We start from the raw sequence: 27,551 nt of genomic DNA on the forward strand, positions 1-27,551 counted from the left end.
TCCTGTTGGAGTATGAAGTTCCCTTAAGAGAAGGCAAAAAGTGAAGAAAAAGGTCTAGCGTGAAGTAGTGCAAAGAGCTGCCAGCAGCCAGGCTGCAAAGTAGAAGAGGAGTAAGTGAGAAGCCTGCCTCTGCCTACGGCCACACCACCCTGAACACGCCCGATCTCGTCTGATCTTGGAAGCTAAGCAGGGTCGGGCCTGGTTAGTACTTGGATGGGAGACCGCCTGGGAAGACCAGGTGCTGTAGGCTTTTGCTTTTCCTCACTTCCACCAGCAGGGGTCACTCTCCTCTATGCCATTTTTACATTCACTTTTTACACTGCACACTTGCTTCTTTTACATTCGCTTTCTCTCTTGCACTCTTTAGGCCTTGCAAAATCCTAGTATTCTCAGTCTTACCGCTATCACTCTTAGCAGTCGCAGCGGGCGTGGTGGCCACCAGCGTTGTGGCTTTTTTCTTTTAATAATAGCAGGCTTCATTTCCATAGTATCTGGGCCTCCCGCCGGGCTGGAAGCCATAGCTAGTAACCTGCAGACCAATTTACAGGGCAACACAGGCTGAACATCTTTGCAGACAACGCGCCCTAAGAAAAGAGAAGCTGACTGAAAAGCAGCTTCGCTTCCAGGCACGGGCAACCATCTCAACTTCTTCCTTAGCCGACTACTGGACAATGGGCTCTGGTCCAGCTTGCTCTTTCTTTCACCCCCGGGATGGTTTCTTAGCCCTGCGCAGACCTTGCGCCCAGCCCTTTTGAAAGAGGGCGGCTGCGGCCTGTGACTGGTTGCTGAACAACACCTGTGGGTATAAGGGCCGCCCCCAGCTCTTGCACTGCTCCTGTTGGAGTATGAAGTTCCCTTAAGAGAAGGCAAAAAGTGAAGAAAAAGGTCTAGCGTGAAGTAGTGCAAAGGGCTGCCAGCAGCCAGGCTGCAAAGTAGAAGAGGAGTAAGTGAGAAGCCTGTCTCTGCCTACAGCCACACCACCCTGAACACGCCCTTTCTCGTCTGATCTCGGAAGCTAAGCAGGGTCGGGCCTGGTTAGTACTTGGATGGGAGATCGCCTGGGAATACCAGGTGCTGTAGGCTTTTGCTTTTCCTCACTTCCACCAGCAGGGGTCACTCTCCTCTATGCCATTTTTACATTCACTTTTTACACTGCACACTTGCTTCTTTTACATTCGCTTTCTCTCTTGCACTCTTTAGGCCTTGCAAAATCCTAGTATTCTCAGTCTTACCGCTATCACTCTTAGCAGCCGCAGCGGGCGTGGTGGCCACCAGCGTTGTGGCTTTTTACTTTTAATAATAGCAGGCTTCATTTCCATAGTATCTGGGCCTCCCGCCGGGCTGGAAGCCATAGCTAGTAACCTGCAGACCAATTTACAGGGCAACACAGGCTGAACATCTTTGCAGACAACGTGCCCTAAGAAAAGAGAAGCTGACTGAAAAGCAGCTTCGCTTCCAGGCACGGGCAACCATCTCAACTTCTTCCTTAGCCGACTCCTGGACAATGGGCTCTGGTCCAGCTTGCTCTTTCTTTCACCCCCGGGATGGTTTCTTAGCCCTGCGCAGACCTTGCGCCCAGCCCTTTTGAAAGAGGGCGGCTGCGGCCTGTGACTGGTTGCTGAACAACACCTGTGGGTATAAGGGCCGCCCCCAGCTCTTGCACTGCTCCTGTTGGAGTATGAAGTTCCCTTAAGAGAAGGCAAAAAGTGAAGAAAAAGGTCTAGCGTGAAGTAGTGCAAAGAGCTGCCAGCAGCCAGGCTGCAAAGTAGAAGAGGAGTAAGTGAGAAGCCTGTCTCTGCCTACGGCCACACCACCCTGAACACGCCCGATCTCGTCTGATCTCGGAAGCTAAGCAGGGTGGGGCCTGGTTAGTACTTGGATGGGAGACCGCCTGGGAATACCAGGTGCTTTTCCTTTTCCTTTTGCTTTTCCTCACTTCCACCAGCAGGGGTCACTCTCCTCTATGCCATTTTTACATTCACTTTTTACACTGCACACTTGCTTCTTTTACATTCGCTTTCTCTCTTGCACTCTTTAGGCCTTGCAAAATCCTAGTATTCTCAGTCTTACCGCTATCACTCTTAGCACCCGCAGCGGGCGTGGTGGCCACCAGCGTTGTGGCTTTTTACTTTTAATAATAGCAGGCTTCATTTCCATAGTATCTGGGCCTCCCGCCGGGCTGGAAGCCATAGCTAGTAACCTGCAGACCAATTTACAGGGCAACACAGGCTGAACATCTTTGCAGACAACGCGCCCTAAGAAAAGAGAAGCTGACTGAAAAGCAGCTTCGCTTCCAGGCACGGGCAACCATCTCAACTTCTTCCTTAGCCGACTACTGGACAATGGGCTCTGGTCCAGCTTGCTCTTTCTTTCACCCCCGGGATGGTTTCTTAGCCCTGCGCAGACCTTGCGCCCAGCCCTTTTGAAAGAGGGCGGCTGCGGCCTGTGACTGGTTGCTGAACAACACCTGTGGGTATAAGGGCCGCCCCCCAGCTCTTGCACTGCTCCTGTTGGAGTATGAAGTTCCCTTAAGAGAAGGCAAAAAGTGAAGAAGAAGGTCTAGCGTGAAGTAGTGCAAAGAGCTGCCAGCAGCCAGGCTGCAAAGTAGAAGAGGAGTAAGTGAGAAGCCTGTCTCCGCCTACGGCCACACCACCCTGAACATGCCCGATCTCGTCTGATCTCGGAAGCTAAGCAGGGTCGGGCCTGGTTAGTACTTGGATGGGAGACCGCCTGGGAATACCAGGTGCTGTAGGCTTTTGCTTTTCCTCACTTCCACCAGCAGGGGTCACTCTCCTCTATGCCATTTTTACATTCACTTTTTACACTGCACACTTGCTTCTTTTACATTCGCTTTCTCTCTTGCACTCTTTAGGCCTTGCAAAATCCTAGTATTCTCAGTCTTACCGCTATCACTCTTAGCAGCCGCAGCGGGCGTGGTGGCCACCAGCGTTGTGGCTTTTTACTTTTAATAATAGCAGGCTTCATTTCCATAGTATCTGGGCCTCCCGCCGGGCTGGAAGCCATAGCTAGTAACCTGCAGACCAATTTACAGGGCAACACAGGCTGAACATCTTTGCAGACAACGTGCCCTAAGAAAAGAGAAGCTGACTGAAAAGCAGCTTCGCTTCCAGGCACGGGCAACCATCTCAACTTCTTCCTTAGCCGACTCCTGGACAATGGGCTCTGGTCCAGCTTGCTCTTTCTTTCACCCCCGGGATGGTTTCTTAGCCCTGCGCAGACCTTGCGCCCAGCCCTTTTGAAAGAGGGCGGCTGCGGCCTGTGACTGGTTGCTGAACAACACCTGTGGGTATAAGGGCCGCCCCCAGCTCTTGCACTGCTCCTGTTGGAGTATGAAGTTCCCTTAAGAGAAGGCAAAAAGTGAAGAAAAAGGTCTAGCGTGAAGTAGTGCAAAGAGCTGCCAGCAGCCAGGCTGCAAAGTAGAAGAGGAGTAAGTGAGAAGTTTGTCTCCGCCTACGGCCACACCACCCTGAACACGCCCGATCTCGTCTGATCTCGGAAGCTAAGCAGGGTCGGGCCTGGTTAGTACTTGGATGGGAGACCGCCTGGGAATACCAGGTGCTGTAGGCTTTTGCTTTTCCTCACTTCCACCAGCAGGGGTCACTCTCCTCTATGCCATTTTTACATTCACTTTTTACACTGCACACTTGCTTCTTTTACATTCGCTTTCTCTCTTGCACTCTTTAGGCCTTGCAAAATCCTAGTATTCTCAGTCTTACCGCTATCACTCTTAGCAGCCGCAGCGGGCGTGGTGGCCACCAGCGTTGTGGCTTTTTACTTTTAATAATAGCAGGCTTCATTTCCATAGTATCTGGGCCTCCCGCCGGGCTGGAAGCCATAGCTAGTAACCTGCAGACCAATTTACAGGGCAACACAGGCTGAACATCTTTGCAGACAACGTGCCCTAAGAAAAGAGAAGCTGACTGAAAAGCAGCTTCGCTTCCAGGCACGGGCAACCATCTCAACTTCTTCCTTAGCCGACTCCTGGACAATGGGCTCTGGTCCAGCTTGCTCTTTCTTTCACCCCCGGGATGGTTTCTTAGCCCTGCGCAGACCTTGCGCCCAGCCCTTTTGAAAGAGGGCGGCTGCGGCCTGTGACTGGTTGCTGAACAACACCTGTGGGTATAAGGGCCGCCCCCCAGCTCTTGCACTGCTCCTGTTGGAGTATGAAGTTCCCTTAAGAGAACGCAAAAAGTGAAGAAGAAGGTCTAGCGTGAAGTAGTGCAAAGAGCTGCCAGCAGCCAGGCTGCAAAGTAGAAGAGGAGTAAGTGAGAAGCCTGTCTCTGCCTACGGCCACACCAGCCTGAACACGCCCGATCTCGTCTGATCTCGGAAGCTAAGCAGGGTCGGGCCTGGTTAGTACTTGGATGGGAGACCGCCTGGGAATACCAGGTGCTGTAGGCTTTTGCTTTTCCTCACTTCCACCAGCAGGGGTCACTCTCCTCTATGCCATTTTTACATTCACTTTTTACACTGCACACTTGCTTCTTTTACATTCGCTTTCTCTCTTGCACTCTTTAGGCCTTGCAAAATCCTAGTATTCTCAGTCTTACCGCTATCACTCTTAGCAGCCGCAGCGGGCGTGGTGGCCACCAGCGTTGTGGCTTTTTTCTTTTAATAATAGCAGGCTTCATTTCCATAGTATCTGGGCCTCCCGCCGGGCTGGAAGCCATAGCTCGTAACCTGCAGACCAATTTACAGGGCAACACAGGCTGAACATCTTTGCAGACAACGCGCCCTAAGAAAAGAGAAGCTGACTGAAAAGCAGCTTCGCTTCCAGGCACGGGCAACCATCTCAACTTCTTCCTTAGCCAACTACTGGACAATGGGCTCTGGTCCAGCTTGCTCTTTCTTTCACCCCCGGGATGGTTTCTTAGCCCTGCGCAGACCTTGCGCCCAGCCCTTTTGAAAGAGGGCGGCTGCGGCCTGTGACTGGTTGCTGAACAACACCTGTGGGTATAAGGGCCGCCCCCAGCTCTTGCACTGCTCCTGTTGGAGTATGAAGTTCCCTTAAGAGAAGGCAAAAAGTGAAGAAAAAGGTCTAGCGTGAAGTAGTGCAAAGGGCTGCCAGCAGCCAGGCTGCAAAGTAGAAGAGGAGTAAGTGAGAAGCCTGTCTCTGCCTACAGCCACACCACCCTGAACACGCCCTTTCTCGTCTGATCTCGGAAGCTAAGCAGGGTCGGGCCTGGTTAGTACTTGGATGGGAGACCGCTTGGGAATACCAGGTGCTGTAGGCTTTTGCTTTTCCTCACTTCCACCAGCAGGGGTCACTCTCCTCTATGCCATTTTTACATTCACTTTTTACACTGCACACTTGCTTCTTTTACATTCGCTTTCTCTCTTGCACTCTTTAGGCCTTGCAAAATCCTAGTATTCTCAGTCTTACCGCTATCACTCTTAGCAGCCGCAGCGGGCGTGGTGGCCACCAGCGTTGTGGCTTTTTACTTTTAATAATAGCAGGCTTCATTTCCATAGTATCTGGGCCTCCCGCCGGGCTGGAAGCCATAGCTAGTAACCTGCAGACCAATTTACAGGGCAACACAGGCTGAACATCTTTGCAGACAACGCGCCCTAATAAAAGAGAAGCTGACTGAAAAGCAGCTTCGCTTCCAGGCACGGGCAACCATCTCAACTTCTTCCTTAGCCGACTCCTGGACAATGGGCTCTGGTCCAGCTTGCTCTTTCTTTCACCCCCGGGATGGTTTCTTAGCCCTGCGCAGACCTTGCGCCCAGCCCTTTTGAAAGAGGGCGGCTGCGGCCTGTGACTGGTTGCTGAACAACACCTGTGGGTATAAGGGCCGCCCCCAGCTCTTGCACTGCTCCTGTTGGAGTATGAAGTTCCCTTAAGAGAAGGCAAAAAGTGAAGAAAAAGGTCTAGCGTGAAGTAGTGCAAAGGGCTGCCAGCAGCCAGGCTGCAAAGTAGAAGAGGAGTAAGTGAGAAGCCTGTCTCTGCCTACGGCCACACCACCCTGAACACGCCTGATCTCGGAAGCTAAGCAGGGTTGGGCCTGGTTAGTACTTGGATGGGAGACCGCCTGGGAATACCAGGTGCTGTAGGCTTTTGCTTTTCCTCACTTCCACCAGCAGGGGTCACTCTCCTCTATGCCATTTTTACATTCACTTTTTACACTGCACACTTGCTTCTTTTACATTCGCTTTCTCTCTTGCACTCTTTAGGCCTTGCAAAATCCTAGTATTCTCAGTCTTACCGCTATCACTCTTAGCAGCCGCAGCGGGCGTGGTGGCCACCAGCGTTGTGGCTTTTTACTTTTAATAATAGCAGGCTTCATTTCCATAGTATCTGGGCCTCCCGCCGGGCTGGAAGCCATAGCTAGTAACCTGCAGACCAATTTACAGGGCAACACAGGCTGAACATCTTTGCAGACAACGTGCCCTAAGAAAAGAGAAGCTGACTGAAAAGCAGCTTCGCTTCCAGGCACGGGCAACCATCTCAACTTCTTCCTTAGCCGACTCCTGGACAATGGGCTCTGGTCCAGCTTGCTCTTTCTTTCACCCCCGGGATGGTTTCTTAGCCCTGCGCAGACCTTGCGCCCAGCCCTTTTGAAAGAGGGCGGCTGCGGCCTGTGACTGGTTGCTGAACAACACCTGTGGGTATAAGGGCCGCCCCCCAGCTCTTGCACTGCTCCTGTTGGAGTATGAAGTTCCCTTAAGAGAAGGCAAAAAGTGAAGAAGAAGGTCTAGCGTGAAGTAGTGCAAAGAGCTGCCAGCAGCCAGGCTGCAAAGTAGAAGAGGAGTAAGTGAGAAGCCTGTCTCTGCCTACGGCCACACCAGCCTGAACACGCCCGATCTCGTCTGATCTCGGAAGCTAAGCAGGGTCGGGCCTGGTTAGTACTTGGATGGGAGACCGCCTGGGAATACCAGGTGCTGTAGGCTTTTGCTTTTCCTCACTTCCACCAGCAGGGGTCACTCTCCTCTATGCCATTTTTACATTCACTTTTTACACTGCACACTTGCTTCTTTTACATTCGCTTTCTCTCTTGCACTCTTTAGGCCTTGCAAAATCCTAGTATTCTCAGTCTTACCGCTATCACTCTTAGCAGCCGCAGCGGGCGTGGTGGCCACCAGCGTTGTGGCTTTTTTCTTTTAATAATAGCAGGCTTCATTTCCATAGTATCTGGGCCTCCCGCCGGGCTGGAAGCCATAGCTCGTAACCTGCAGACCAATTTACAGGGCAACACAGGCTGAACATCTTTGCAGACAACGCGCCCTAAGAAAAGAGAAGCTGACTGAAAAGCAGCTTCGCTTCCAGGCACGGGCAACCATCTCAACTTCTTCCTTAGCCAACTACTGGACAATGGGCTCTGGTCCAGCTTGCTCTTTCTTTCACCCCCGGGATGGTTTCTTAGCCCTGCGCAGACCTTGCGCCCAGCCCTTTTGAAAGAGGGCGGCTGCGGCCTGTGACTGGTTGCTGAACAACACCTGTGGGTATAAGGGCCGCCCCCAGCTCTTGCACTGCTCCTGTTGGAGTATGAAGTTCCCTTAAGAGAAGGCAAAAAGTGAAGAAAAAGGTCTAGCGTGAAGTAGTGCAAAGGGCTGCCAGCAGCCAGGCTGCAAAGTAGAAGAGGAGTAAGTGAGAAGCCTGTCTCTGCCTACGGCCACACCACCCTGAACACGCCCGATCTCGTCTGATCTCGGAAGCTAAGCAGGGTCGGGCCTGGTTAGTACTTGGATGGGAGACCGCCTGGGAATACCAGGTGCTGTAGGCTTTTGCTTTTCCTCACTTCCACCAGCAGGGGTCACTCTCCTCTATGCCATTTTTACATTCACTTTTTACACTGCACACTTGCTTCTTTTACATTCGCTTTCTCTCTTGCACTCTTTAGGCCTTGCAAAATCCTAGTATTCTCAGTCTTACCGCTATCACTCTTAGCAGCCGCAGCGGGCGTGGTGGCCACCAGCGTTGTGGCTTTTTACTTTTAATAATAGCAGGCTTCATTTCCATAGTATCTGGGCCTCCCGCCGGGCTGGAAGCCATAGCTAGTAACCTGCAGACCAATTTACAGGGCAACACAGGCTGAACATCTTTGCAGACAACGCGCCCTAAGAAAAGAGAAGCTGACTGAAAAGCAGCTTCGCTTCCAGGCACGGGCAACCATCTCAACTTCTTCCTTAGCCGACTCCTGGACAATGGGCTCTGGTCCAGCTTGCTCTTTCTTTCACCCCCGGGATGGTTTCTTAGCCCTGCGCAGACCTTGCGCCCAGCCCTTTTGAAAGAGGGCGGCTGCGGCCTGTGACTGGTTGCTGAACAACACCTGTGGGTATAAGGGCCGCCCCCAGCTCTTGCACTGCTCCTGTTGGAGTATGAAGTTCCCTTAAGAGAAGGCAAAAAGTGAAGAAAAAGGTCTAGCGTGAAGTAGTGCAAAGGGCTGCCAGCAGCCAGGCTGCAAAGTAGAAGAGGAGTAAGTGAGAAGCCTGTCTCTGCCTACGGCCACACCACCCTGATCTCGGAAGCTAAGCAGTGTCGGGCCTGGTTAGTACTTGGATGGGAGACCGCCTGGGAATACCAGGTGCTGTAGACTTTTGCTTTTCCTCACTTCCACCAGCAGGGGTCACTCTCCTCTATGCCATTTTTACATTCACTTTTTACACTGCACACTTGCTTCTTTTACATTCGCTTTCTCTCTTGCACTCTTTAGGCCTTGCAAAATCCTAGTATTCTCAGTCTTACCGCTATCACTCTTAGCAGCCGCAGCGGGCGTGGTGGCCACCAGCGTTGTGGCTTTTTACTTTTAATAATAGCAGGCTTCATTTCCATAGTATCTGGGCCTCCCGCCGGGCTGGAAGCCATAGCTAGTAACCTGCAGACCAATTTACAGGGCAACACAGGCTGAACATCTTTGCAGACAACGCGCCCTAAGAAAAGAGAAGCTGACTGAAAAGCAGCTTCGCTTCCAGGCACGGGCAACCATCTCAACTTCTTCCTTAGCCGACTCCTGGACAATGGGCTCTGGTCCAGCTTGCTCTTTCTTTCACCCCCGGGATGGTTTCTTAGCCCTGCGCAGACCTTGCGCCCAGCCCTTTTGAAAGAGGGCGGCTGCGGCCTGTGACTGGTTGCTGAACAACACCTGTGGGTATAAGGGCCGCCCCCGGCTCTTGCACTGCTCCTGTTGGAGTATGAAGTTCCCTTAAGAGAAGGCAAAAAGTGAAGAAAAAGGTCTAGCGTGAAGTAGTGCAAAGGGCTGCCAGCAGCCAGGCTGCAAAGTAGAAGAGGAGTAAGTGAGAAACCTGTCTCTGCCTACGGCCACACCACCCTGAACACGCCCGATCTCGTCTGATCTCGGAAGCTAAGCAGGGTCGGGCCTGGTTAGTACTTGGATGGGAGACCGCCTGGGAATACCAGGTGCTGTAGGCTTTTGCTTTTCCTCACTTCCACCAGCAGGGCTCACTCTCCTCTATGCCATTTTTACATTCACTTTTTACACTGCACACTTGCTTCTTTTACATTCGCTTTCTCTCTTGCACTCTTTAGGCCTTGCAAAATCCTAGTATTCTCAGTCTTACCGCTATCACTCTTAGCAGCCGCAGCGGGCGTGGTGGCCACCAGCGTTGTGGCTTTTTTCATTTAATAATAGCAGGCTTCATTTCCATAGTATCTGGGCCTCCCGCCGGGCTGGAAGCCATAGCTAGTAACCTGCAGACCAATTTACAGGGCAACACAGGCTGAACATCTTTGCAGACAACGCGCCCTAAGAAAAGAGAAGCTGACTGAAAAGCAGCTTCGCTTCCAGGCACGGGCAACCATCTCAACTTCTTCCTTAGCCGACTACTGGACAATGGGCTCTGGTCCAGCTTGCTCTTTCTTTCACCCCTGGGATGGTTTCTTAGCCCTGCGCAGACCTTGCGCCCAGCCCTTTTGAAAGAGGGCGGCTGCGGCCTGTGACTGGTTGCTGAACAACACCTGTGGGTATAAGGGCCGCCCCCAGCTCTTGCACTGCTCCTGTTGGAGTATGAAGTTCCCTTAAGAGAAGGCAAAAAGTGAAGAAAAAGGTCTAGCGTGAAGTAGTGCAAAGGGCTGCCAGCAGCCAGGCTGCAAAGTAGAAGAGGAGTAAGTGAGAAGCCTGTCTCTGCCTACAGCCACACCACCCTGAACACGCCCTTTCTCGTCTGATCTCGGAAGCTAAGCAGGGTCGGGCCTGGTTAGTACTTGGATGGGAGACCGCCTGGGAATACCAGGTGCTGTAGGCTTTTGCTTTTCCTCACTTCCACCAGCAGGGGTCACTCTCCTCTATGCCATTTTTACATTCACTTTTTACACTGCACACTTGCTTCTTTTACATTCGCTTTCTCTCTTGCACTCTTTAGGCCTTGCAAAATCCTAGTATTCTCAGTCTTACCGCTATCACTCTTAGCAGCCGCAGCGGGCGTGGTGGCCACCAGCGTTGTGGCTTTTTACTTTTAATAATAGCAGGCTTCATTTCCATAGTATCTGGGCCTCCCGCCGGGCTGGAAGCCATAGCTAGTAACCTGCAGACCAATTTACAGGGCAACACAGGCTGAACATCTTTGCAGACAACGCGCCCTAAGAAAAGAGAAGCTGACTGAAAAGCAGCTTCGCTTCCAGGCACGGGCAACCATCTCAACTTCTTCCTTAGCCGACTACTGGACAATGGGCTCTGGTCCAGCTTGCTCTTTCTTTCACCCCCGGGATGGTTTCTTAGCCCTGCGCAGACCTTGCGCCCAGCCCTTTTGAAAGAGGGCGGCTGCGGCCTGTGACTGGTTGCTGAACAACACCTGTGGGTATAAGGGCCGCACCCCAGCTCTTGCACTGCTCCTGTTGGAGTATGAAGTTCCCTTAAGAGAAGGCAAAAAGTGAAGAAGAAGGTCTAGCGTGAAGTAGTGCAAAGAGCTGCCAGCAGCCAGGCTGCAAAGTAGAAGAGGAGTAAGTGAGAAGCCTGTCTCTGCCTACGGCCACACCACCCTGAACACGCCCGATCTCGTCTGATCTCGGAAGCTAAGCAGGGTCGGGCCTGGTTAGTACTTGGATGGGAGACCGCCTGGGAATACCAGGTGCTGTAGGCTTTTGCTTTTCCTCACTTCCACCAGCAGGGGTCACTCTCCTCTATGCCATTTTTACATTCACTTTTTACACTGCACACTTGCTTCTTTTACATTCGCTTTCTCTCTTGCACTCTTTAGGCCTTGCAAAATCCTAGTATTCTCAGTCTTACCGCTATCACTCTTAGCAGCCGCAGCGGGCGTGGTGGCCACCAGCGTTGTGGCTTTTTACTTTTAATAATAGCAGGCTTCATTTCCATAGTATCTGGGCCTCCCGCCGGGCTGGAAGCCATAGCTAGTAACCTGCAGACCAATTTACAGGGCAACACAGGCTGAACATCTTTGCAGACAACGCGCCCTAAGAAAAGAGAAGCTGACTGAAAAGCAGCTTCGCTTCCAGGCACGGGCAACCATCTCAACTTCTTCCTTAGCCGACTACTGGACAATGGGCTCTGGTCCAGCTTGCTCTTTCTTTCACCCCCGGGATGGTTTCTTAGCCCTGCGCAGACCTTGCGCCCAGCCCTTTTGAAAGAGGGCGGCTGCGGCCTGTGACTGGTTGCTGAACAACACCTGTGGGTATAAGGGCCGCCCCCCAGCTCTTGCACTGCTCCTGTTGGAGTATGAAGTTCCCTTAAGAGAAGGCAAAAAGTGAAGAAGAAGGTCTAGCGTGAAGTAGTGCAAAGAGCTGCCAGCAGCCAGGCTGCAAAGTAGAAGAGGAGTAAGTGAGAAGCCTGTCTCCGCCTACGGCCACACCACCCTGAACATGCCCGATCTCGTCTGATCTCGGAAGCTAAGCAGGGTCGGGCCTGGTTAGTACTTGGATGGGAGACCGCCTGGGAATACCAGGTGCTGTAGGCTTTTGCTTTTCCTCACTTCCACCAGCAGGGGTCACTCTCCTCTATGCCATTTTTACATTCACTTTTTACACTGCACACTTGCTTCTTTTACATTCGCTTTCTCTCTTGCACTCTTTAGGCCTTGCAAAATCCTAGTATTCTCAGTCTTACCGCTATCACTCTTAGCAGCCGCAGCGGGCGTGGTGGCCACCAGCGTTGTGGCTTTTTACTTTTAATAATAGCAGGCTTCATTTCCATAGTATCTGGGCCTCCCGCCGGGCTGGAAGCCATAGCTAGTAACCTGCAGACCAATTTACAGGGCAACACAGGCTGAACATCTTTGCAGACAACGTGCCCTAAGAAAAGAGAAGCTGACTGAAAAGCAGCTTCGCTTCCAGGCACGGGCAACCATCTCAACTTCTTCCTTAGCCGACTCCTGGACAATGGGCTCTGGTCCAGCTTGCTCTTTCTTTCACCCCCGGGATGGTTTCTTAGCCCTGCGCAGACCTTGCGCCCAGCCCTTTTGAAAGAGGGCGGCTGCGGCCTGTGACTGGTTGCTGAACAACACCTGTGGGTATAAGGGCCGCCCCCCAGCTCTTGCACTGCTCCTGTTGGAGTATGAAGTTCCCTTAAGAGAAGGCAAAAAGTGAAGAAAAAGGTCTAGCGTGAAGTAGTGCAAAGAGCTGCCAGCAGCCAGGCTGCAAAGTAGAAGAGGAGTAAGTGAGAAGTTTGTCTCCGCCTACGGCCACACCACCCTGAACACGCCCGATCTCGTCTGATCTCGGAAGCTAAGCAGGGTCGGGCCTGGTTAGTACTTGGATGGGAGACCGCCTGGGAATACCAGGTGCTGTAGGCTTTTGCTTTTCCTCACTTCCACCAGCAGGGGTCACTCTCCTCTATGCCATTTTTACATTCACTTTTTACACTGCACACTTGCTTCTTTTACATTCGCTTTCTCTCTTGCACTCTTTAGGCCTTGCAAAATCCTAGTATTCTCAGTCTTACCGCTATCACTCTTAGCAGCCGCAGCGGGCGTGGTGGCCACCAGCGTTGTGGCTTTTTACTTTTAATAATAGCAGGCTTCATTTCCATAGTATCTGGGCCTCCCGCCGGGCTGGAAGCCATAGCTAGTAACCTGCAGACCAATTTACAGGGCAACACAGGCTGAACATCTTTGCAGACAACGTGCCCTAAGAAAAGAGAAGCTGACTGAAAAGCAGCTTCGCTTCCAGGCACGGGCAACCATCTCAACTTCTTCCTTAGCCGACTCCTGGACAATGGGCTCTGGTCCAGCTTGCTCTTTCTTTCACCCCCGGGATGGTTTCTTAGCCCTGCGCAGACCTTGCGCCCAGCCCTTTTGAAAGAGGGCGGCTGCGGCCTGTGACTGGTTGCTGAACAACACCTGTGGGTATAAGGGCCGCCCCCCAGCTCTTGCACTGCTCCTGTTGGAGTATGAAGTTCCCTTAAGAGAAGGCAAAAAGTGAAGAAGAAGGTCTAGCGTGAAGTAGTGCAAAGAGCTGCCAGCAGCCAGGCTGCAAAGTAGAAGAGGAGTAAGTGAGAAGCCTGTCTCTGCCTACGGCCACACCAGCCTGAACACGCCCGATCTCGTCTGATCTCGGAAGCTAAGCAGGGTCGGGCCTGGTTAGTACTTGGATGGGAGACCGCCTGGGAATACCAGGTGCTGTAGGCTTTTGCTTTTCCTCACTTCCACCAGCAGGGGTCACTCTCCTCTATGCCATTTTTACATTCACTTTTTACACTGCACACTTGCTTCTTTTACATTCGCTTTCTCTCTTGCACTCTTTAGGCCTTGCAAAATCCTAGTATTCTCAGTCTTACCGCTATCACTCTTAGCAGCCGCAGCGGGCGTGGTGGCCACCAGCGTTGTGGCTTTTTTCTTTTAATAATAGCAGGCTTCATTTCCATAGTATCTGGGCCTCCCGCCGGGCTGGAAGCCATAGCTCGTAACCTGCAGACCAATTTACAGGGCAACACAGGCTGAACATCTTTGCAGACAACGCGCCCTAAGAAAAGAGAAGCTGACTGAAAAGCAGCTTCGCTTCCAGGCACGGGCAACCATCTCAACTTCTTCCTTAGCCAACTACTGGACAATGGGCTCTGGTCCAGCTTGCTCTTTCTTTCACCCCCGGGATGGTTTCTTAGCCCTGCGCAGACCTTGCGCCCAGCCCTTTTGAAAGAGGGCGGCTGCGGCCTGTGACTGGTTGCTGAACAACACCTGTGGGTATAAGGGCCGCCCCCAGCTCTTGCACTGCTCCTGTTGGAGTATGAAGTTCCCTTAAGAGAAGGCAAAAAGTGAAGAAAAAGGTCTAGCGTGAAGTAGTGCAAAGGGCTGCCAGCAGCCAGGCTGCAAAGTAGAAGAGGAGTAAGTGAGAAGCCTGTCTCTGCCTACAGCCACACCACCCTGAACACGCCCTTTCTCGTCTGATCTCGGAAGCTAAGCAGGGTCGGGCCTGGTTAGTACTTGGATGGGAGACCGCTTGGGAATACCAGGTGCTGTAGGCTTTTGCTTTTCCTCACTTCCACCAGCAGGGGTCACTCTCCTCTATGCCATTTTTACATTCACTTTTTACACTGCACACTTGCTTCTTTTACATTCGCTTTCTCTCTTGCACTCTTTAGGCCTTGCAAAATCCTAGTATTCTCAGTCTTACCGCTATCACTCTTAGCAGCCGCAGCGGGCGTGGTGGCCACCAGCGTTGTGGCTTTTTACTTTTAATAATAGCAGGCTTCATTTCCATAGTATCTGGGCCTCCCGCCGGGCTGGAAGCCATAGCTAGTAACCTGCAGACCAATTTACAGGGCAACACAGGCTGAACATCTTTGCAGACAACGCGCCCTAAGAAAAGAGAAGCTGACTGAAAAGCAGCTTCGCTTCCAGGCACGGGCAACCATCTCAACTTCTTCCTTAGCCGACTACTGGACAATGGGCTCTGGTCCAGCTTGCTCTTTCTTTCACCCCCGGGATGGTTTCTTAGCCCTGCGCAGACCTTGCGCCCAGCCCTTTTGAAAGAGGGCGGCTGCGGCCTGTGACTGGTTGCTGAACAACACCTGTGGGTATAAGGGCCGCCCCCGGCTCTTGCACTGCTCCTGTTGGAGTATGAAGTTCCCTTAAGAGAAGGCAAAAAGTGAAGAAAAAGGTCTAGCGTGAAGTAGTGCAAAGAGCTGCCAGCAGCCAGGCTGCAAAGTAGAAGAGGAGTAAGTGAGAAGCCTGCCTCTGCCTACGGCCACACCACCCTGAACACGCCCGATCTCGTCTGATCTTGGAAGCTAAGCAGGGTCGGGCCTGGTTAGTACTTGGATGGGAGACCGCCTGGGAAGACCAGGTGCTGTAGGCTTTTGCTTTTCCTCACTTCCACCAGCAGGGGTCACTCTCCTCTATGCCATTTTTACATTCACTTTTTACACTGCACACTTGCTTCTTTTACATTCGCTTTCTCTCTTGCACTCTTTAGGCCTTGCAAAATCCTAGTATTCTCAGTCTTACCGCTATCACTCTTAGCAGTCGCAGCGGGCGTGGTGGCCACCAGCGTTGTGGCTTTTTACTTTTAATAATAGCAGGCTTCATTTCCATAGTATCTGGGCCTCCCGCCGGGCTGGAAGCCATAGCTAGTAACCTGCAGACCAATTTACAGGGCAACACAGGCTGAACATCTTTGCAGACAACGCGCCCTAAGAAAAGAGAAGCTGACTGAAAAGCAGCTTCGCTTCCAGGCACGGGCAACCATCTCAACTTCTTCCTTAGCCGACTACTGGACAATGGGCTCTGGTCCAGCTTGCTCTTTCTTTCACCCCCGGGATGGTTTCTTAGCCCTGCGCAGACCTTGCGCCCAGCCCTTTTGAAAGAGGGCGGCTGCGGCCTGTGACTGGTTGCTGAACAACACCTGTGGGTATAAGGGCCGCCCCCAGCTCTTGCACTGCTCCTGTTGGAGTATGAAGTTCCCTTAAGAGAAGGCAAAAAGTGAAGAAAAAGGTCTAGCGTGAAGTAGTGCAAAGGGCTGCCAGCAGCCAGGCTGCAAAGTAGAAGAGGAGTAAGTGAGAAGCCTGTCTCTGCCTACAGCCACACCACCCTGAACACGCCCTTTCTCGTCTGATCTCGGAAGCTAAGCAGGGTCGGGCCTGGTTAGTACTTGGATGGGAGACCGCCTGGGAATACCAGGTGCTGTAGGCTTTTGCTTTTCCTCACTTCCACCAGCAGGGGTCACTCTCCTCTATGCCATTTTTACATTCACTTTTTACACTGCACACTTGCTTCTTTTACATTCGCTTTCTCTCTTGCACTCTTTAGGCCTTGCAAAATCCTAGTATTCTCAGTCTTACCGCTATCACTCTTAGCAGCCGCAGCGGGCGTGGTGGCCACCAGCGTTGTGGCTTTTTACTTTTAATAATAGCAGGCTTCATTTCCATAGTATCTGGGCCTCCCGCCGGGCTGGAAGCCATAGCTAGTAACCTGCAGACCAATTTACAGGGCAACACAGGCTGAACATCTTTGCAGACAACGTGCCCTAAGAAAAGAGAAGCTGACTGAAAAGCAGCTTCGCTTCCAGGCACGGGCAACCATCTCAACTTCTTCCTTAGCCGACTCCTGGACAATGGGCTCTGGTCCAGCTTGCTCTTTCTTTCACCCCCGGGATGGTTTCTTAGCCCTGCGCAGACCTTGCGCCCAGCCCTTTTGAAAGAGGGCGGCTGCGGCCTGTGACTGGTTGCTGAACAACACCTGTGGGTATAAGGGCCGCCCCCAGCTCTTGCACTGCTCCTGTTGGAGTATGAAGTTCCCTTAAGAGAAGGCAAAAAGTGAAGAAAAAGGTCTAGCGTGAAGTAGTGCAAAGAGCTGCCAGCAGCCAGGCTGCAAAGTAGAAGAGGAGTAAGTGAGAAGCCTGTCTCTGCCTACGGCCACACCACCCTGAACACGCCCGATCTCGTCTGATCTCGGAAGCTAAGCAGGGTGGGGCCTGGTTAGTACTTGGATGGGAGACCGCCTGGGAATACCAGGTGCTTTTCCTTTTCCTTTTGCTTTTCCTCACTTCCACCAGCAGGGGTCACTCTCCTCTATGCCATTTTTACATTCACTTTTTACACTGCACACTTGCTTCTTTTACATTCGCTTTCTCTCTTGCACTCTTTAGGCCTTGCAAAATCCTAGTATTCTCAGTCTTACCGCTATCACTCTTAGCACCCGCAGCGGGCGTGGTGGCCACCAGCGTTGTGGCTTTTTACTTTTAATAATAGCAGGCTTCATTTCCATAGTATCTGGGCCTCCCGCCGGGCTGGAAGCCATAGCTAGTAACCTGCAGACCAATTTACAGGGCAACACAGGCTGAACATCTTTGCAGACAACGCGCCCTAAGAAAAGAGAAGCTGACTGAAAAGCAGCTTCGCTTCCAGGCACGGGCAACCATCTCAACTTCTTCCTTAGCCGACTACTGGACAATGGGCTCTGGTCCAGCTTGCTCTTTCTTTCACCCCCGGGATGGTTTCTTAGCCCTGCGCAGACCTTGCGCCCAGCCCTTTTGAAAGAGGGCGGCTGCGGCCTGTGACTGGTTGCTGAACAACACCTGTGGGTATAAGGGCCGCCCCCCAGCTCTTGCACTGCTCCTGTTGGAGTATGAAGTTCCCTTAAGAGAAGGCAAAAAGTGAAGAAGAAGGTCTAGCGTGAAGTAGTGCAAAGAGCTGCCAGCAGCCAGGCTGCAAAGTAGAAGAGGAGTAAGTGAGAAGCCTGTCTCCGCCTACGGCCACACCACCCTGAACATGCCCGATCTCGTCTGATCTCGGAAGCTAAGCAGGGTCGGGCCTGGTTAGTACTTGGATGGGAGACCGCCTGGGAATACCAGGTGCTGTAGGCTTTTGCTTTTCCTCACTTCCACCAGCAGGGGTCACTCTCCTCTATGCCATTTTTACATTCACTTTTTACACTGCACACTTGCTTCTTTTACATTCGCTTTCTCTCTTGCACTCTTTAGGCCTTGCAAAATCCTAGTATTCTCAGTCTTACCGCTATCACTCTTAGCAGCCGCAGCGGGCGTGGTGGCCACCAGCGTTGTGGCTTTTTACTTTTAATAATAGCAGGCTTCATTTCCATAGTATCTGGGCCTCCCGCCGGGCTGGAAGCCATAGCTAGTAACCTGCAGACCAATTTACAGGGCAACACAGGCTGAACATCTTTGCAGACAACGTGCCCTAAGAAAAGAGAAGCTGACTGAAAAGCAGCTTCGCTTCCAGGCACGGGCAACCATCTCAACTTCTTCCTTAGCCGACTCCTGGACAATGGGCTCTGGTCCAGCTTGCTCTTTCTTTCACCCCCGGGATGGTTTCTTAGCCCTGCGCAGACCTTGCGCCCAGCCCTTTTGAAAGAGGGCGGCTGCGGCCTGTGACTGGTTGCTGAACAACACCTGTGGGTATAAGGGCCGCCCCCAGCTCTTGCACTGCTCCTGTTGGAGTATGAAGTTCCCTTAAGAGAAGGCAAAAAGTGAAGAAAAAGGTCTAGCGTGAAGTAGTGCAAAGAGCTGCCAGCAGCCAGGCTGCAAAGTAGAAGAGGAGTAAGTGAGAAGTTTGTCTCCGCCTACGGCCACACCACCCTGAACACGCCCGATCTCGTCTGATCTCGGAAGCTAAGCAGGGTCGGGCCTGGTTAGTACTTGGATGGGAGACCGCCTGGGAATACCAGGTGCTGTAGGCTTTTGCTTTTCCTCACTTCCACCAGCAGGGGTCACTCTCCTCTATGCCATTTTTACATTCACTTTTTACACTGCACACTTGCTTCTTTTACATTCGCTTTCTCTCTTGCACTCTTTAGGCCTTGCAAAATCCTAGTATTCTCAGTCTTACCGCTATCACTCTTAGCAGCCGCAGCGGGCGTGGTGGCCACCAGCGTTGTGGCTTTTTACTTTTAATAATAGCAGGCTTCATTTCCATAGTATCTGGGCCTCCCGCCGGGCTGGAAGCCATAGCTAGTAACCTGCAGACCAATTTACAGGGCAACACAGGCTGAACATCTTTGCAGACAACGTGCCCTAAGAAAAGAGAAGCTGACTGAAAAGCAGCTTCGCTTCCAGGCACGGGCAACCATCTCAACTTCTTCCTTAGCCGACTCCTGGACAATGGGCTCTGGTCCAGCTTGCTCTTTCTTTCACCCCCGGGATGGTTTCTTAGCCCTGCGCAGACCTTGCGCCCAGCCCTTTTGAAAGAGGGCGGCTGCGGCCTGTGACTGGTTGCTGAACAACACCTGTGGGTATAAGGGCCGCCCCCCAGCTCTTGCACTGCTCCTGTTGGAGTATGAAGTTCCCTTAAGAGAAGGCAAAAAGTGAAGAAGAAGGTCTAGCGTGAAGTAGTGCAAAGAGCTGCCAGCAGCCAGGCTGCAAAGTAGAAGAGGAGTAAGTGAGAAGCCTGTCTCTGCCTACGGCCACACCAGCCTGAACACGCCCGATCTCGTCTGATCTCGGAAGCTAAGCAGGGTCGGGCCTGGTTAGTACTTGGATGGGAGACCGCCTGGGAATACCAGGTGCTGTAGGCTTTTGCTTTTCCTCACTTCCACCAGCAGGGGTCACTCTCCTCTATGCCATTTTTACATTCACTTTTTACACTGCACACTTGCTTCTTTTACATTCGCTTTCTCTCTTGCACTCTTTAGGCCTTGCAAAATCCTAGTATTCTCAGTCTTACCGCTATCACTCTTAGCAGCCGCAGCGGGCGTGGTGGCCACCAGCGTTGTGGCTTTTTTCTTTTAATAATAGCAGGCTTCATTTCCATAGTATCTGGGCCTCCCGCCGGGCTGGAAGCCATAGCTCGTAACCTGCAGACCAATTTACAGGGCAACACAGGCTGAACATCTTTGCAGACAACGCGCCCTAAGAAAAGAGAAGCTGACTGAAAAGCAGCTTCGCTTCCAGGCACGGGCAACCATCTCAACTTCTTCCTTAGCCAACTACTGGACAATGGGCTCTGGTCCAGCTTGCTCTTTCTTTCACCCCCGGGATGGTTTCTTAGCCCTGCGCAGACCTTGCGCCCAGCCCTTTTGAAAGAGGGCGGCTGCGGCCTGTGACTGGTTGCTGAACAACACCTGTGGGTATAAGGGCCGCCCCCAGCTCTTGCACTGCTCCTGTTGGAGTATGAAGTTCCCTTAAGAGAAGGCAAAAAGTGAAGAAAAAGGTCTAGCGTGAAGTAGTGCAAAGGGCTGCCAGCAGCCAGGCTGCAAAGTAGAAGAGGAGTAAGTGAGAAGCCTGTCTCTGCCTACGGCCACACCACCCTGAACACGCCCGATCTCGTCTGATCTCGGAAGCTAAGCAGGGTCGGGCCTGGTTAGTACTTGGATGGGAGACCGCCTGGGAATACCAGGTGCTGTAGGCTTTTGCTTTTCCTCACTTCCACCAGCAGGGGTCACTCTCCTCTATGCCATTTTTACATTCACTTTTTACACTGCACACTTGCTTCTTTTACATTCGCTTTCTCTCTTGCACTCTTTAGGCCTTGCAAAATCCTAGTATTCTCAGTCTTACCGCTATCACTCTTAGCAGCCGCAGCGGGCGTGGTGGCCACCAGCGTTGTGGCTTTTTACTTTTAATAATAGCAGGCTTCATTTCCATAGTATCTGGGCCTCCCGCCGGGCTGGAAGCCATAGCTAGTAACCTGCAGACCAATTTACAGGGCAACACAGGCTGAACATCTTTGCAGACAACGCGCCCTAAGAAAAGAGAAGCTGACTGAAAAGCAGCTTCGCTTCCAGGCACGGGCAACCATCTCAACTTCTTCCTTAGCCGACTCCTGGACAATGGGCTCTGGTCCAGCTTGCTCTTTCTTTCACCCCCGGGATGGTTTCTTAGCCCTGCGCAGACCTTGCGCCCAGCCCTTTTGAAAGAGGGCGGCTGCGGCCTGTGACTGGTTGCTGAACAACACCTGTGGGTATAAGGGCCGCCCCCAGCTCTTGCACTGCTCCTGTTGGAGTATGAAGTTCCCTTAAGAGAAGGCAAAAAGTGAAGAAAAAGGTCTAGCGTGAAGTAGTGCAAAGGGCTGCCAGCAGCCAGGCTGCAAAGTAGAAGAGGAGTAAGTGAGAAGCCTGTCTCTGCCTACGGCCACACCACCCTGATCTCGGAAGCTAAGCAGTGTCGGGCCTGGTTAGTACTTGGATGGGAGACCGCCTGGGAATACCAGGTGCTGTAGACTTTTGCTTTTCCTCACTTCCACCAGCAGGGGTCACTCTCCTCTATGCCATTTTTACATTCACTTTTTACACTGCACACTTGCTTCTTTTACATTCGCTTTCTCTCTTGCACTCTTTAGGCCTTGCAAAATCCTAGTATTCTCAGTCTTACCGCTATCACTCTTAGCAGCCGCAGCGGGCGTGGTGGCCACCAGCGTTGTGGCTTTTTACTTTTAATAATAGCAGGCTTCATTTCCATAGTATCTGGGCCTCCCCGCCGGGCTGGAAGCCATAGCTAGTAACCTGCAGACCAATTTACAGGGCAACACAGGCTGAACATCTTTGCAGACAACGCGCCCTAAGAAAAGAGAAGCTGACTGAAAAGCAGCTTCGCTTCCAGGCACGGGCAACCATCTCAACTTCTTCCTTAGCCGACTCCTGGACAATGGGCTCTGGTCCAGCTTGCTCTTTCTTTCACCCCCGGGATGGTTTCTTAGCCCTGCGCAGACCTTGCGCCCAGCCCTTTTGAAAGAGGGCGGCTGCGGCCTGTGACTGGTTGCTGAACAACACCTGTAGTATAAGGGCCGCCCCCGGCTCTTGCACTGCTCCTGTTGGAGTATGAAGTTCCCTTAAGAGAAGGCAAAAAGTGAAGAAAAAGGTCTAGCGTGAAGTAGTGCAAAGGGCTGCCAGCAGCCAGGCTGCAAAGTAGAAGAGGAGTAAGTGAGAAACCTGTCTCTGCCTACGGCCACACCACCCTGAACACGCCCGATCTCGTCTGATCTCGGAAGCTAAGCAGGGTCGGGCCTGGTTAGTACTTGGATGGGAGACCGCCTGGGAATACCAGGTGCTGTAGGCTTTTGCTTTTCCTCACTTCCACCAGCAGGGCTCACTCTCCTCTATGCCATTTTTACATTCACTTTTTACACTGCACACTTGCTTCTTTTACATTCGCTTTCTCTCTTGCACTCTTTAGGCCTTGCAAAATCCTAGTATTCTCAGTCTTACCGCTATCACTCTTAGCAGCCGCAGCGGGCGTGGTGGCCACCAGCGTTGTGGCTTTTTTCATTTAATAATAGCAGGCTTCATTTCCATAGTATCTGGGCCTCCCGCCGGGCTGGAAGCCATAGCTAGTAACCTGCAGACCAATTTACAGGGCAACACAGGCTGAACATCTTTGCAGACAACGCGCCCTAAGAAAAGAGAAGCTGACTGAAAAGCAGCTTCGCTTCCAGGCACGGGCAACCATCTCAACTTCTTCCTTAGCCGACTACTGGACAATGGGCTCTGGTCCAGCTTGCTCTTTCTTTCACCCCTGGGATGGTTTCTTAGCCCTGCGCAGACCTTGCGCCCAGCCCTTTTGAAAGAGGGCGGCTGCGGCCTGTGACTGGTTGCTGAACAACACCTGTGGGTATAAGGGCCGCCCCCAGCTCTTGCACTGCTCCTGTTGGAGTATGAAGTTCCCTTAAGAGAAGGCAAAAAGTGAAGAAAAAGGTCTAGCGTGAAGTAGTGCAAAGGGCTGCCAGCAGCCAGGCTGCAAAGTAGAAGAGGAGTAAGTGAGAAGCCTGTCTCTGCCTACAGCCACACCACCCTGAACACGCCCTTTCTCGTCTGATCTCGGAAGCTAAGCAGGGTCGGGCCTGGTTAGTACTTGGATGGGAGACCGCCTGGGAATACCAGGTGCTGTAGGCTTTTGCTTTTCCTCACTTCCACCAGCAGGGGTCACTCTCCTCTATGCCATTTTTACATTCACTTTTTACACTGCACACTTGCTTCTTTTACATTCGCTTTCTCTCTTGCACTCTTTAGGCCTTGCAAAATCCTAGTATTCTCAGTCTTACCGCTATCACTCTTAGCAGCCGCAGCGGGCGTGGTGGCCACCAGCGTTGTGGCTTTTTACTTTTAATAATAGCAGGCTTCATTTCCATAGTATCTGGGCCTCCCGCCGGGCTGGAAGCCATAGCTAGTAACCTGCAGACCAATTTACAGGGCAACACAGGCTGAACATCTTTGCAGACAACGCGCCCTAAGAAAAGAGAAGCTGACTGAAAAGCAGCTTCGCTTCCAGGCACGGGCAACCATCTCAACTTCTTCCTTAGCCGACTACTGGACAATGGGCTCTGGTCCAGCTTGCTCTTTCTTTCACCCCCGGGATGGTTTCTTAGCCCTGCGCAGACCTTGCGCCCAGCCCTTTTGAAAGAGGGCGGCTGCGGCCTGTGACTGGTTGCTGAACAACACCTGTGGGTATAAGGGCCGCACCCCAGCTCTTGCACTGCTCCTGTTGGAGTATGAAGTTCCCTTAAGAGAAGGCAAAAAGTGAAGAAGAAGGTCTAGCGTGAAGTAGTGCAAAGAGCTGCCAGCAGCCAGGCTGCAAAGTAGAAGAGGAGTAAGTGAGAAGCCTGTCTCTGCCTACGGCCACACCACCCTGAACACGCCCGATCTCGTCTGATCTCGGAAGCTAAGCAGGGTCGGGCCTGGTTAGTACTTGGATGGGAGACCGCCTGGGAATACCAGGTGCTGTAGGCTTTTGCTTTTCCTCACTTCCACCAGCAGGGGTCACTCTCCTCTATGCCATTTTTACATTCACTTTTTACACTGCACACTTGCTTCTTTTACATTCGCTTTCTCTCTTGCACTCTTTAGGCCTTGCAAAATCCTAGTATTCTCAGTCTTACCGCTATCACTCTTAGCAGCCGCAGCGGGCGTGGTGGCCACCAGCGTTGTGGCTTTTTACTTTTAATAATAGCAGGCTTCATTTCCATAGTATCTGGGCCTCCCGCCGGGCTGGAAGCCATAGCTAGTAACCTGCAGACCAATTTACAGGGCAACACAGGCTGAACATCTTTGCAGACAACGCGCCCTAAGAAAAGAGAAGCTGACTGAAAAGCAGCTTCGCTTCCAGGCACGGGCAACCATCTCAACTTCTTCCTTAGCCGACTACTGGACAATGGGCTCTGGTCCAGCTTGCTCTTTCTTTCACCCCCGGGATGGTTTCTTAGCCCTGCGCAGACCTTGCGCCCAGCCCTTTTGAAAGAGGGCGGCTGCGGCCTGTGACTGGTTGCTGAACAACACCTGTGGGTATAAGGGCCGCCCCCCAGCTCTTGCACTGCTCCTGTTGGAGTATGAAGTTCCCTTAAGAGAAGGCAAAAAGTGAAGAAGAAGGTCTAGCGTGAAGTAGTGCAAAGAGCTGCCAGCAGCCAGGCTGCAAAGTAGAAGAGGAGTAAGTGAGAAGCCTGTCTCCGCCTACGGCCACACCACCCTGAACATGCCCGATCTCGTCTGATCTCGGAAGCTAAGCAGGGTCGGGCCTGGTTAGTACTTGGATGGGAGACCGCCTGGGAATACCAGGTGCTGTAGGCTTTTGCTTTTCCTCACTTCCACCAGCAGGGGTCACTCTCCTCTATGCCATTTTTACATTCACTTTTTACACTGCACACTTGCTTCTTTTACATTCGCTTTCTCTCTTGCACTCTTTAGGCCTTGCAAAATCCTAGTATTCTCAGTCTTACCGCTATCACTCTTAGCAGCCGCAGCGGGCGTGGTGGCCACCAGCGTTGTGGCTTTTTACTTTTAATAATAGCAGGCTTCATTTCCATAGTATCTGGGCCTCCCGCCGGGCTGGAAGCCATAGCTAGTAACCTGCAGACCAATTTACAGGGCAACACAGGCTGAACATCTTTGCAGACAACGTGCCCTAAGAAAAGAGAAGCTGACTGAAAAGCAGCTTCGCTTCCAGGCACGGGCAACCATCTCAACTTCTTCCTTAGCCGACTCCTGGACAATGGGCTCTGGTCCAGCTTGCTCTTTCTTTCACCCCCGGGATGGTTTCTTAGCCCTGCGCAGACCTTGCGCCCAGCCCTTTTGAAAGAGGGCGGCTGCGGCCTGTGACTGGTTGCTGAACAACACCTGTGGGTATAAGGGCCGCCCCCCAGCTCTTGCACTGCTCCTGTTGGAGTATGAAGTTCCCTTAAGAGAAGGCAAAAAGTGAAGAAAAAGGTCTAGCGTGAAGTAGTGCAAAGAGCTGCCAGCAGCCAGGCTGCAAAGTAGAAGAGGAGTAAGTGAGAAGTTTGTCTCCGCCTACGGCCACACCACCCTGAACACGCCCGATCTCGTCTGATCTCGGAAGCTAAGCAGGGTCGGGCCTGGTTAGTACTTGGATGGGAGACCGCCTGGGAATACCAGGTGCTGTAGGCTTTTGCTTTTCCTCACTTCCACCAGCAGGGGTCACTCTCCTCTATGCCATTTTTACATTCACTTTTTACACTGCACACTTGCTTCTTTTACATTCGCTTTCTCTCTTGCACTCTTTAGGCCTTGCAAAATCCTAGTATTCTCAGTCTTACCGCTATCACTCTTAGCAGCCGCAGCGGGCGTGGTGGCCACCAGCGTTGTGGCTTTTTACTTTTAATAATAGCAGGCTTCATTTCCATAGTATCTGGGCCTCCCGCCGGGCTGGAAGCCATAGCTAGTAACCTGCAGACCAATTTACAGGGCAACACAGGCTGAACATCTTTGCAGACAACGTGCCCTAAGAAAAGAGAAGCTGACTGAAAAGCAGCTTCGCTTCCAGGCACGGGCAACCATCTCAACTTCTTCCTTAGCCGACTCCTGGACAATGGGCTCTGGTCCAGCTTGCTCTTTCTTTCACCCCCGGGATGGTTTCTTAGCCCTGCGCAGACCTTGCGCCCAGCCCTTTTGAAAGAGGGCGGCTGCGGCCTGTGACTGGTTGCTGAACAACACCTGTGGGTATAAGGGCCGCCCCCCAGCTCTTGCACTGCTCCTGTTGGAGTATGAAGTTCCCTTAAGAGAAGGCAAAAAGTGAAGAAGAAGGTCTAGCGTGAAGTAGTGCAAAGAGCTGCCAGCAGCCAGGCTGCAAAGTAGAAGAGGAGTAAGTGAGAAGCCTGTCTCTGCCTACGGCCACACCAGCCTGAACACGCCCGATCTCGTCTGATCTCGGAAGCTAAGCAGGGTCGGGCCTGGTTAGTACTTGGATGGGAGACCGCCTGGGAATACCAGGTGCTGTAGGCTTTTGCTTTTCCTCACTTCCACCAGCAGGGGTCACTCTCCTCTATGCCATTTTTACATTCACTTTTTACACTGCACACTTGCTTCTTTTACATTCGCTTTCTCTCTTGCACTCTTTAGGCCTTGCAAAATCCTAGTATTCTCAGTCTTACCGCTATCACTCTTAGCAGCCGCAGCGGGCGTGGTGGCCACCAGCGTTGTGGCTTTTTTCTTTTAATAATAGCAGGCTTCATTTCCATAGTATCTGGGCCTCCCGCCGGGCTGGAAGCCATAGCTCGTAACCTGCAGACCAATTTACAGGGCAACACAGGCTGAACATCTTTGCAGACAACGCGCCCTAAGAAAAGAGAAGCTGACTGAAAAGCAGCTTCGCTTCCAGGCACGGGCAACCATCTCAACTTCTTCCTTAGCCAACTACTGGACAATGGGCTCTGGTCCAGCTTGCTCTTTCTTTCACCCCCGGGATGGTTTCTTAGCCCTGCGCAGACCTTGCGCCCAGCCCTTTTGAAAGAGGGCGGCTGCGGCCTGTGACTGGTTGCTGAACAACACCTGTGGGTATAAGGGCCGCCCCCAGCTCTTGCACTGCTCCTGTTGGAGTATGAAGTTCCCTTAAGAGAAGGCAAAAAGTGAAGAAAAAGGTCTAGCGTGAAGTAGTGCAAAGGGCTGCCAGCAGCCAGGCTGCAAAGTAGAAGAGGAGTAAGTGAGAAGCCTGTCTCTGCCTACAGCCACACCACCCTGAACACGCCCTTTCTCGTCTGATCTCGGAAGCTAAGCAGGGTCGGGCCTGGTTAGTACTTGGATGGGAGACCGCTTGGGAATACCAGGTGCTGTAGGCTTTTGCTTTTCCTCACTTCCACCAGCAGGGGTCACTCTCCTCTATGCCATTTTTACATTCACTTTTTACACTGCACACTTGCTTCTTTTACATTCGCTTTCTCTCTTGCACTCTTTAGGCCTTGCAAAATCCTAGTATTCTCAGTCTTACCGCTATCACTCTTAGCAGCCGCAGCGGGCGTGGTGGCCACCAGCGTTGTGGCTTTTTACTTTTAATAATAGCAGGCTTCATTTCCATAGTATCTGGGCCTCCCGCCGGGCTGGAAGCCATAGCTAGTAACCTGCAGACCAATTTACAGGGCAACACAGGCTGAACATCTTTGCAGACAACGCGCCCTAATAAAAGAGAAGCTGACTGAAAAGCAGCTTCGCTTCCAGGCACGGGCAACCATCTCAACTTCTTCCTTAGCCGACTCCTGGACAATGGGCTCTGGTCCAGCTTGCTCTTTCTTTCACCCCCGGGATGGTTTCTTAGCCCTGCGCAGACCTTGCGCCCAGCCCTTTTGAAAGAGGGCGGCTGCGGCCTGTGACTGGTTGCTGAACAACACCTGTGGGTATAAGGGCCGCCCCCAGCTCTTGCACTGCTCCTGTTGGAGTATGAAGTTCCCTTAAGAGAAGGCAAAAAGTGAAGAAAAAGGTCTAGCGTGAAGTAGTGCAAAGGGCTGCCAGCAGCC

The 27,551-nt window shown here is 52.2% G+C and overlaps 28 non-coding genes and 3 pseudogenes across 28 annotated transcripts; all 31 read left to right on the forward strand.

Moving 5' to 3' along the window:
• Positions 1-131: 131 nt before the first annotated feature.
• LOC142189847 (5S ribosomal RNA) lies at positions 132-250 on the forward strand. Its single transcript, XR_012713797.1, has one exon. It is a non-coding gene; the product is annotated as a 5S ribosomal RNA (ribosomal RNA).
• Positions 251-964: 714 nt separating this feature from the next.
• Positions 965-1,083, forward strand: LOC142190313 (5S ribosomal RNA). Its single transcript, XR_012714227.1, has one exon. It is a non-coding gene; the product is annotated as a 5S ribosomal RNA (ribosomal RNA).
• A 714-nt stretch (positions 1,084-1,797) lies between these two features.
• LOC142190418 (5S ribosomal RNA) lies at positions 1,798-1,914 on the forward strand (annotated as a pseudogene).
• Positions 1,915-2,636: 722 nt separating this feature from the next.
• On the forward strand, positions 2,637-2,755 carry LOC142189751 (5S ribosomal RNA). The gene has a single exon (XR_012713707.1). It is a non-coding gene; the product is annotated as a 5S ribosomal RNA (ribosomal RNA).
• A 714-nt stretch (positions 2,756-3,469) lies between these two features.
• LOC142191033 (5S ribosomal RNA) lies at positions 3,470-3,588 on the forward strand. Its single transcript, XR_012714651.1, has one exon. It is a non-coding gene; the product is annotated as a 5S ribosomal RNA (ribosomal RNA).
• A 715-nt stretch (positions 3,589-4,303) lies between these two features.
• LOC142190052 (5S ribosomal RNA) lies at positions 4,304-4,422 on the forward strand. The gene has a single exon (XR_012713989.1). It is a non-coding gene; the product is annotated as a 5S ribosomal RNA (ribosomal RNA).
• A 714-nt stretch (positions 4,423-5,136) lies between these two features.
• Positions 5,137-5,255, forward strand: LOC142190287 (5S ribosomal RNA). Its single transcript, XR_012714209.1, has one exon. It is a non-coding gene; the product is annotated as a 5S ribosomal RNA (ribosomal RNA).
• Positions 5,256-5,969: 714 nt separating this feature from the next.
• Positions 5,970-6,078, forward strand: LOC142190347 (5S ribosomal RNA; annotated as a pseudogene).
• Positions 6,079-6,793: 715 nt separating this feature from the next.
• On the forward strand, positions 6,794-6,912 carry LOC142190053 (5S ribosomal RNA). Its single transcript, XR_012713990.1, has one exon. It is a non-coding gene; the product is annotated as a 5S ribosomal RNA (ribosomal RNA).
• Positions 6,913-7,626: 714 nt separating this feature from the next.
• LOC142191034 (5S ribosomal RNA) lies at positions 7,627-7,745 on the forward strand. Its single transcript, XR_012714652.1, has one exon. It is a non-coding gene; the product is annotated as a 5S ribosomal RNA (ribosomal RNA).
• A 1,527-nt stretch (positions 7,746-9,272) lies between these two features.
• On the forward strand, positions 9,273-9,391 carry LOC142191035 (5S ribosomal RNA). Its single transcript, XR_012714653.1, has one exon. It is a non-coding gene; the product is annotated as a 5S ribosomal RNA (ribosomal RNA).
• A 714-nt stretch (positions 9,392-10,105) lies between these two features.
• Positions 10,106-10,224, forward strand: LOC142190247 (5S ribosomal RNA). Its single transcript, XR_012714172.1, has one exon. It is a non-coding gene; the product is annotated as a 5S ribosomal RNA (ribosomal RNA).
• Positions 10,225-10,939: 715 nt separating this feature from the next.
• Positions 10,940-11,058, forward strand: LOC142191036 (5S ribosomal RNA). Its single transcript, XR_012714654.1, has one exon. It is a non-coding gene; the product is annotated as a 5S ribosomal RNA (ribosomal RNA).
• A 715-nt stretch (positions 11,059-11,773) lies between these two features.
• On the forward strand, positions 11,774-11,892 carry LOC142189752 (5S ribosomal RNA). Its single transcript, XR_012713708.1, has one exon. It is a non-coding gene; the product is annotated as a 5S ribosomal RNA (ribosomal RNA).
• A 715-nt stretch (positions 11,893-12,607) lies between these two features.
• Positions 12,608-12,726, forward strand: LOC142191037 (5S ribosomal RNA). The gene has a single exon (XR_012714655.1). It is a non-coding gene; the product is annotated as a 5S ribosomal RNA (ribosomal RNA).
• A 715-nt stretch (positions 12,727-13,441) lies between these two features.
• Positions 13,442-13,560, forward strand: LOC142190054 (5S ribosomal RNA). Its single transcript, XR_012713991.1, has one exon. It is a non-coding gene; the product is annotated as a 5S ribosomal RNA (ribosomal RNA).
• Positions 13,561-14,274: 714 nt separating this feature from the next.
• Positions 14,275-14,393, forward strand: LOC142190288 (5S ribosomal RNA). Its single transcript, XR_012714210.1, has one exon. It is a non-coding gene; the product is annotated as a 5S ribosomal RNA (ribosomal RNA).
• Positions 14,394-15,107: 714 nt separating this feature from the next.
• On the forward strand, positions 15,108-15,226 carry LOC142189849 (5S ribosomal RNA). Its single transcript, XR_012713799.1, has one exon. It is a non-coding gene; the product is annotated as a 5S ribosomal RNA (ribosomal RNA).
• Positions 15,227-15,940: 714 nt separating this feature from the next.
• LOC142190248 (5S ribosomal RNA) lies at positions 15,941-16,059 on the forward strand. Its single transcript, XR_012714173.1, has one exon. It is a non-coding gene; the product is annotated as a 5S ribosomal RNA (ribosomal RNA).
• A 714-nt stretch (positions 16,060-16,773) lies between these two features.
• Positions 16,774-16,890, forward strand: LOC142190419 (5S ribosomal RNA; annotated as a pseudogene).
• Positions 16,891-17,612: 722 nt separating this feature from the next.
• Positions 17,613-17,731, forward strand: LOC142189754 (5S ribosomal RNA). Its single transcript, XR_012713710.1, has one exon. It is a non-coding gene; the product is annotated as a 5S ribosomal RNA (ribosomal RNA).
• A 714-nt stretch (positions 17,732-18,445) lies between these two features.
• LOC142191039 (5S ribosomal RNA) lies at positions 18,446-18,564 on the forward strand. The gene has a single exon (XR_012714656.1). It is a non-coding gene; the product is annotated as a 5S ribosomal RNA (ribosomal RNA).
• A 715-nt stretch (positions 18,565-19,279) lies between these two features.
• On the forward strand, positions 19,280-19,398 carry LOC142190056 (5S ribosomal RNA). Its single transcript, XR_012713993.1, has one exon. It is a non-coding gene; the product is annotated as a 5S ribosomal RNA (ribosomal RNA).
• A 714-nt stretch (positions 19,399-20,112) lies between these two features.
• Positions 20,113-20,231, forward strand: LOC142191040 (5S ribosomal RNA). The gene has a single exon (XR_012714657.1). It is a non-coding gene; the product is annotated as a 5S ribosomal RNA (ribosomal RNA).
• Positions 20,232-21,758: 1,527 nt separating this feature from the next.
• Positions 21,759-21,877, forward strand: LOC142191041 (5S ribosomal RNA). The gene has a single exon (XR_012714658.1). It is a non-coding gene; the product is annotated as a 5S ribosomal RNA (ribosomal RNA).
• A 714-nt stretch (positions 21,878-22,591) lies between these two features.
• On the forward strand, positions 22,592-22,710 carry LOC142190251 (5S ribosomal RNA). Its single transcript, XR_012714175.1, has one exon. It is a non-coding gene; the product is annotated as a 5S ribosomal RNA (ribosomal RNA).
• A 715-nt stretch (positions 22,711-23,425) lies between these two features.
• LOC142191043 (5S ribosomal RNA) lies at positions 23,426-23,544 on the forward strand. The gene has a single exon (XR_012714660.1). It is a non-coding gene; the product is annotated as a 5S ribosomal RNA (ribosomal RNA).
• Positions 23,545-24,259: 715 nt separating this feature from the next.
• LOC142189755 (5S ribosomal RNA) lies at positions 24,260-24,378 on the forward strand. The gene has a single exon (XR_012713711.1). It is a non-coding gene; the product is annotated as a 5S ribosomal RNA (ribosomal RNA).
• A 715-nt stretch (positions 24,379-25,093) lies between these two features.
• On the forward strand, positions 25,094-25,212 carry LOC142191044 (5S ribosomal RNA). Its single transcript, XR_012714661.1, has one exon. It is a non-coding gene; the product is annotated as a 5S ribosomal RNA (ribosomal RNA).
• Positions 25,213-25,927: 715 nt separating this feature from the next.
• LOC142190057 (5S ribosomal RNA) lies at positions 25,928-26,046 on the forward strand. Its single transcript, XR_012713994.1, has one exon. It is a non-coding gene; the product is annotated as a 5S ribosomal RNA (ribosomal RNA).
• Positions 26,047-26,760: 714 nt separating this feature from the next.
• LOC142190289 (5S ribosomal RNA) lies at positions 26,761-26,879 on the forward strand. Its single transcript, XR_012714211.1, has one exon. It is a non-coding gene; the product is annotated as a 5S ribosomal RNA (ribosomal RNA).
• The last annotated feature ends 672 nt before the right edge of the window (positions 26,880-27,551 follow it).

Source organism: Leptodactylus fuscus, chromosome 1, assembly GCF_031893055.1.
Source record: "Leptodactylus fuscus isolate aLepFus1 chromosome 1, aLepFus1.hap2, whole genome shotgun sequence".
In the NCBI taxonomy this organism is placed as follows: Eukaryota; Metazoa; Chordata; class Amphibia; order Anura; family Leptodactylidae; genus Leptodactylus; species Leptodactylus fuscus.